The following is an 8,759-nucleotide window of genomic DNA, read 5'->3' as shown; positions in this document are numbered from 1 at the left end:
ACTCCATCTGACCTTTTCAGAAGTGCACAAAACTGTGTCTGATGGCACTTTTATGCAATCCAAATAAGGGCAGTCCCACACGTCCAGATAATTCCGGTACCGGAAAAAATCGGTACCGGAATTATCCGTGTCCGTGTTCCCTACGTTTCTGTGGTACATCAGTGTGGCACACGTGCGGCACACGTGTGCCGCCCGTGTGCCCACTGGGTACCACACGCACGGTGCTGGGTACCACACGTACCAGCATCTGGTGCTGAAGCTGCGATTCATATGTTCCCTGTAGCAGCGTTTGCTGCAGGGAGCATATGAATATTAGTGTTTAAAATGCAGATCCAGGTCCCCCCCTCCCACCCCCTGTGTGCCCCCCCCCCCCCCCGCTGTGATTAAAATACTCACCTAGCTTCCGGATCCCTCGCCGCAGCGTCCTCTTCTGGCCGCATCGCCTCCTGTATGCGGTCACGTGGGGCCGCCGATTACAGTAATGAATATGCGGCTCCGCCCCTCCTGTGCCAGCGTGTACCCGACGCGCGTTTCGGTCTTCAACCTTCGTTGACCCCCTGACGAAGGTTGAAGACCAAAACGCGCGTCGGGTACACGTTGGCACAGGAAAGAGCCCCCCCAGGTAGGGAGAATTTTACAATCTGATTGCACAGCTGCACTTTATATTATGCACTTTCAGACAGGCGTCACCATTATGCCTGTGTGGCGATAACCTGCAGGAATGCACCTGAGTTGATTTGGATTGTGTGTGCACATTATCACTTTAACATTTCTTGCACTCTTTTTTATAGTTCTGGTGGTTACATTAGTGGGTTTTTAACCCCCCGTTCTAGTAACCCCCCGTGGTTTTTGTTTTTCATTTTGTTTTTTTTCACCGTTTTTGGGCAACAGAAATTTATATACCCATTACAAATACATGAGATTTTGTAGTCAGGTGACTATCTATATCTTATAATTTGCACTGATATTTTATTATATATATAAATATATATCTGTTTACACATATAGCAACAATATATTTTTTTACAATTTTTTATATATTTTACGCTGGGAAAATATTCCCCTTCTTTCTTTTTTATTCCTACATGTTATAGTGTTTGATGTACAGTCTGTTAATTTTATCCTGATATTGTGGGGCCCATATTGCTTGTATATATATACAGCTCTGTAATCCTGTGCTACGCGGATGTGGTTTTTTTCTGTTTTTATTTTTTATGATTGTGTAATCATTGGCATTCCCTTTAATAAAGCCATATCTTTAATAGTTCTTTGCCTTGTATGTTTTTCTTCTTTTTTAGTCCCTGTAATATTGCTTTGCTTTTACCTTCTTGAGCAGTGGTTTCACTGCAATTGGGCACAGCGCACCCTGGTGGTGGATTTTATATATATATATATATATATATATATATATATATATATATATCTATATCTATCACTTTTTGGGGGTGATAGTATATTGGTGGAATTTATGTACACCAATCGCGGGTGTACTGTGCTATTTATCTAAGACTCAGACAGAAAGGAGTATAAATTGGCTTTTGAACCACCAGTTTCACTGAAGTCGTTTGCAGATGCTATGAGGTCCTAAAACAGTAGAAATCCCCAAAAATGGCACAATTTTGAAAATGACAGCTAAGTTATTCATTTTGTGGCAAAATTATTAAGTTATCATTGGAATTAATACAAATTCACTGTAAAAAAATAATATATGATTCTTTTCTGACAAATATTTGAAAAAATGGTATTTGGGAATGTGAAAAAGCACACAAAAGTGTATTGCTTAATTTCTCCAGTGTTCATTTCTCCACTTAGAATTTTCTGCCTAGCCAGATATCAGGGTCCAAAAGAAAAAGGACTCCCTGGAGACATGTTCCTGATGCTGTTTTTACCTGTAATCATACCTACGTCGTGCCAACAAAGCAGTTGACCAACAAATGTGTCAGCCTGTCTATTTGAAAACAGCAAACTGCTCTGGCACATAGTATGCCAGAAATAAAAAAAAAAATATTTATAAAGGCAACAAAATTAAATTAAAGGAGAAAAAAAAACATATTCACAGGAAAAAAACCAAAGCTGCAGGGCTATATAACGAAGTATTGTTGGTTGTACAACATCTCTTTAGCCCAATCTACTATATAATTGTCTAAGGGTCACTTCCGTCTTTCTGTCCTTCTGTCTGTCTGTCTTTCTGTCTGTCACGGATATTCATTGGTCGCGGCCTCTGTCTGCCATGGAATCCAAGTCGCTGATTGGTCGCAGCAAAGCAGCCAACGACCAATCAGCGACGGGCACAGTTCGGAAGGAAATAGCTGCTCCTTCCTCCCCGCAGTCACTGCCCGGCGCCCGCATACTCCCCTCCAGTCACTGCTCACATAGGGTTAATGTCAGTGGTAACGGACCACATTATGCCACGGGTAACTCACTTCGTTACCGCCGCTATTAACCCTGTGTGACCAAGTTTTTACTATCGATGCTGCCTATGCAGCGTCAATAGTAAAAACATCTAATGTTAAAAATAATAATAAAAAAAATCATTATATACTCACCTTCCACCGCCTTTCCTGCACCTTGTGACGCTCCGGTGACCGCTCCATGCAACCGGCAGGTTCTGGTGGCAATGATGGTATGTGACAAGGACCTGCCATGACGTCACGGTCATGTGACTGTGACGTCATCACAGGTCCTGCACGTCTGCGCGAGAAGGACCTGCCATGATGTCACGGTCATGTGACCGCGACATCATCATACCCTGGGACCGGAAGCTGCCGCGCGGTGACAGAACTACAAGTGTCCTCGAATCGGAAGGTGAGTATGTTTATTTTTTATTTTTTAACCTGTGACATACCTGGCTGGGCAATATACTACGTAGCTGGGCAATATACTACGTGGCTGAGCAATATACTACGTGGTTCTGTGCTGTATACCACGTAACTGGGCAATATACTACGTGGCTCTGTGCTGTATACTACATCGCTGTGCAATATACTACGTGGCTACGTAATATACTACGTGGCTGGGCAATATACTATGTCACTGGGCAATATACTACGTAACTGGGCAATATACTACGTGGCTGGGCAATATACTACATCACTGAGCAATATACTACGTGGCTGGCCAATATACTATGTCTCTGGGCAATATACTACGTAACTGGGCAATATACTACGTGGCTGGGCAATATACTACGTGGGCTGTGCAATATACTACGTAGCTGGGCAATATACTATGTGGCTGGGCAATATACTACGTGGGCTGTGCAATATACTACGTAGCTGGGCAATATACTATGTGGCTGGGCAATATACTACGTGGGCTGTGCAATATACTATGTAGCTGGGCAATATACTATGTGGCTGGGCAATATACTACGTGGGCTGTGCAATATACTACGTGGGCTGTGCAATATACTACGTAGCTAGGCAATATACTATGTGGCTGGGCAATATACTATGTGGCTGGGCAATATACTACGTCACTGAGCAATATACTACGTGGCTGGCCAATATACTATGTCACTGGGCAATATACTACGTAACTGGGCAATATACTACGTGGCTGGGCAATATACTACATCACTGAGCAATATACTACGTGGCTGGCCAATATACTATGTCACTGGGCAATATACTACGTAACTGGGCAATATACTACGTGGCTGGGCAATATACTACGTGGGCTGTGCAATATACTACGTAGCTGGGCAATATACTATGTGGCTGGGCAATATACTACGTGGGCTGTGCAATATACTACGTAGCTGGGCAATATACTATGTGGCTGGGCAATATACTACGTGGGCTGTGCAATATACTACGTAGCTGGGCAATATACTATGTGGCTGGGCAATATACTACGTGGGCTGTGCAATATACTACGTGGGCTGTGCAATATACTACGTAGCTAGGCAATATACTATGTGGCTGGGCAATATACTATGTGGCTGGGCAATATACTACGTGGCTGGGCAATATACTACGTGGACATGCATATTCTAGAATACCCGATGCGTTAGAATCGGGCCACCATCTAGTGAATTATATGAGGGATGCGTGTGCTAATTGATGCTGGTACTTCATAACAGATCTCTGCCTGCCAAGTAGGGAACAAAAATGTATGCAGAATAACCACTCATCAGAGGGATGTAAAAAGGGGCAGAATCACTACAGTATCACAGAGCACTAATCCCCCAAATATTGTTGAGTTTGCTAGCCCATATTATAGTCATCTGTTCATGTTTTACATTCCCACCAAAAAAGGAACTATGCCCCCATTCCATTAAGTCAGAATAAAACATGTTTTAACTGCTGTAGATGTAAAATAATTAAGTAGAGACAACCTCTGGGAAATCAACGAGGGGTAAGTGAAAAATGGGTAAGGACTGAGAATTCGGCTGCATATGTTGTTGGCAGCAATTTATGCACAGTGGGGTAGAATGCATAAAAGTTCATTTATTGTGCAGAAGTGTTATTTAGTGACAAACTGTACTTTCACCATAGTCGCTTCTGGAAAAAGTACCTTTATAATTATTTATTTAGCTTTTGAGAGTAAAGAAATACCTGGCGGATGAGTTTCATGGCAAATTTCTAGTACTGACAATTCCCAGATTCTCATTTCATGCTTGCAAAGGCTAAGAAGTGGTGGAAAAAAAGGAATCACTAAATAGTGACCCTATTTTGAAAATAAGAATCCACAATACAGCATAGCCATCTAAAGGTATAGTGAGAATGTAATGTTTTTATTGAGAGTCATTACTACAGAGTGTCCGAAGCTGTTTTCATGCTATCCTGTTTGTTCTGTACAACACTAATGTCATGTTGGCAAAACTGCAGCCCATTACTGAGCTTAGCGACTCTGCCCAAGTTGGCGGCAGTCAATGATTTCGGTGCTTCAGACTAGTGATGATCAAATATACTAGTTACTGGGGTTTCCCAGAGCACGCTCGGGTGGTCTTCGAGTATTTGGATGTGCTCGGAGATTTAGTTTTCCTTGCCGCAGCTGTATGATTTGCGACTGCTAAAAAGGCTGAACACATGTGGGAATTCCCTAACAATGAGGCAACATCCACATGTATTTAAGCTCTTTAGCAGTTGCAAATCATGCAGCTGCGTTAACAAAAACTAAATCTCTGAGCACATCCAAATACTCGGAGACCACCAGAGAATGCTCGGGAAAACCCGAGTAACGATTATACTCGCTCGTCACTACTACAGACACTATCAGACACCAGAAGTAACAGTGGAGACTTAGCACTGGACCCAAGGAAGGTGAGTAGAGAACAGTTTATTTTTTTCATACAAACTGTGGCCGAGTGACAGGAGTTCTCTGAAACTGAAAAATCATTTTAATTTAAGTCTCCAATGAAGTGTTTTGGGACAACCCATCACATCAGCTGAAATATAGGACTCTCTGAAAACTAGCGCCGTGGCTGTTTCAAGACGCACAATAAGGAGACACTGGTCTGCATGGTTGAGTTGCCAGAAGAAAGCCATTACTGTGCAAATGCTACAAAGTAACTTGCCTACAATATGCAAAACAGCGCAGAGACAAGCCTCAAAACTTCTGGAACAAGGTAATTTACAGTGATGAGACCAAAATTGAACTTTTTACCCACAACTATAAATGTTACATTTGGAGAGAGATCTACAAGGTCTATGATGAAAGGAACACCATTCCTATTTTAAAGCACGGAGGTGGATTGCTGATGTTTTGGGGATGTGTGAGCTGCAAAGGCACAGGAAGCAAAGATGAATGCAGCACATTATAAGCAAATACTTGAGGCAGATTTGCACTGATCAGCTCGGATGCTGCACATGGGACTTACTTGGACATTCCAACATGACAATGATCCAAAACACAAGGCCAAGTCGACCTGTCATTGGCTACAGCAGAAAAAAGTGAAGGTTCTGGAATGGCCATCTTAGTCTCCTGACCTCAATATCATTGAGTCACTCTGGGGAGATCTCAAGCTCGCAGTTCATGTTAGACAGCCTAGGAATTTACAGGAACTGGAGGCTTTTTGCCAAAAAGAATGGGCAGCTTTATCATCTGAGAAAATAAAGAATGTCATCCACAACTACCACAAAAGACTTCAAGCTGTCATTGATGTTAGAGGGGACAATACATGGTATTAAGAAATGGGGTATGTGAACATTTGATCAGGGTCATTTGGATGTTTTGGGTTGTCATTATGATTTAAAAAGAGAAAACACAGTGGTTTGGCAATAAGTGCCTTCACCCAACCACTAACCATGAGTGGAGAAAAAGTTTTGGTGTTATCATTCATATTCTCTGAAAAAAGGCCAAGAAAGCAAAAATTCTACCAGGGTATGTAAACTTTTGAGCACAACTGTAGATTACTCTATCACCGACAGTCAGCTGATGCGTCAGGCGACTATTTAAAGGATGGTGGGAGTGGTCACCACCCACATCAGCTGACCAGCAACGCAGCAGCTGCCAGCAAGGAAACAGACATTAACCCTTACTGGCCTGAACTGAAAAAAGCTACATTTAAATTATAGTGGACCCAGAGCTGCCACAAATCCAAACCTGAAGTGTGACAACTACAGAATGCAACAGACACTGAATGAGACACTCGGTCTCCATTTTATTTACCAAACCACACCCCTGGGGTGGGAATATGTGCGCAGTCATTCCCACCCATTTCTTTTGACTGCTCATAAAACCTGGCCCTGGAATGGCATAATAACTATCTCAGCACTGTCTGTACTGGAGCATGCTTTCCAAGCTCTCATCACCGAATCTACCAACTGTGATGACACATATCTCCCCTCAAGGACCTGTCCGGCGGCCATCTTACAAGGGGCTAATTCACATAATTAATTTCCACAACACATTACAGACATCCTCATCATTGGGGCACACAATCTAAATTCCCTAGCAGTAGGTCTTTGGAGTGTGAGAGGAAACGGGGGTACCCAGAGGAAAACTACACAAACATGTGGAGAACATACAAACACCTTGCAGATGTTGTCCTTGGTGGGATTCTAACCACTAAGCCAGTGTGCTGTCCTCTGAACCATATTTATAGTATTGATTAAAGTCTATGTTCATCTAATAAAATTAAGTGTATATTTAGGTAATGACCTGGGAGATCTTCATCCTTGGTAGCATGGCAATAGTTTCCAGCAGTCCTAGGTGCCAAGGCTATTTCTGATATTTTCTCTTTCTCCCTGTGACAATATCCATCCAGGTGTGATATCATGAATCAGCACCAGCAGCAATCCCAATTTAGTTTTTTTGTCTCGCATACCCTTCCATGTACTCTAATTAGTATGAGGATCTAAAAAGCTGTTTAGAGCAATAGAAATGTTATGCCAATTTACCAGCAAGCCTTATCCTAAGCAAAATGATATGTAAATATGTAAGAAATTCAACATCTTTTCCATACCCAATTAGCACCTACTGTATTTTGTTCGTATGCACTTAAAGCTATCATTCTATAACTTGTGTATTCATTTACTAACAATGAATTTAATTATGGCAAAAAATCCAAGCGGGGCAACAGGATGTGAAAATGAAATATAATGGATGCATAACTTCAGATGTCTAACCTTTATTGTGTTTTTCAAACTGAAGATGACTGAAGGATGGTGTTATTCTAACCTAATTACAGATGACTAAACGTGGCACGCAGAGATAAAATGACTCATCCTTGCCTCAGTGAGCCCATGGCTGTCTCTAGTCTCTGTGGTCATAGTGTTTTGGTCACATCATTGACAGAAAACTATTTCCAGCAGTTTTAGCCCAAGGTAGTTTGTTAAGCCTTTTTGTTAAACTTATCATTCAGAAAATCGTCCTTCTGCCGAGCTTCAGATGAATAGTGCTGCTGTTAAAAGGTCTCTCTAATGCTCTATTCACATCGCTAGATTTTTGCAATGTTCAGCCAATCAAGCGATCCAATTAGCAGAACATCCCGGAGTGCTTTAGAAGAATGCACAATCACGGCGCAGTGTATATTTTTTAATGGACACATCACTTTCATTTAATCTTTTGCATCTTTCATTTCTGCGCCTTAATTATTAATACAAACTCCATCCATCCATAGTTCATAACAGATGAAAAAGCATAGTTATCATTTTTTTTATTATCGTTTTTAATACATTTGCTTTTTGCAGCAATTTACAAACACGGCACGAAAACCACTCGTGTAGTAAAAAAAAAAGGAAAATAATAATAATAAAAAAAAACAAACGTTTAACCTCTAGAGAAATGTCCTTTAAAATGTTTTTGTCTTACGACCTTATCTCCATTTGTGCGCCTATATATAGAATGATGAAGAGCCCCTGCCTTCTCTCCTGTCACTGTTACACAAAGACACTTCATGGCTGCAGATCGCGGAGAGATGAGAGGCTGAATTAGCCTAGGTACTGAATAAAGACACACTAACTCAATTACTGGAGCTTCTGTGTTAATTCTGATTTCGGTCCAGAGGCGAAATACATTCAACGGTATATTCGTGAAAAACGATATGCAACAATGTATCAAACCTGGCAAGGCTGGTCATAAATTGGAAACAGTCCTATGACACATGAGGCACCCATGTAAACTGCAGTGCGTTTCTGTGCCGTGACCTCCAACTACCAAGGCCATAGGTTTAATGGGAGAATGGAGACAGTTGCATCAGTAAGCAGCTATCAATGCAAAAGGGACTGGAAAATGAGCTGTGGGCACAAAATGTCATTTTTGATGACTGATCATTTTCTATACACACTTGAAAGGCAATTTACCATTATAAT

The sequence above is a fragment of the Ranitomeya imitator genome, chromosome 5 (genome assembly GCF_032444005.1).
Source record: "Ranitomeya imitator isolate aRanImi1 chromosome 5, aRanImi1.pri, whole genome shotgun sequence".
Taxonomy (NCBI): Eukaryota; Metazoa; Chordata; class Amphibia; order Anura; family Dendrobatidae; genus Ranitomeya; species Ranitomeya imitator.
This window is presented reverse-complemented; position numbering follows the sequence as displayed.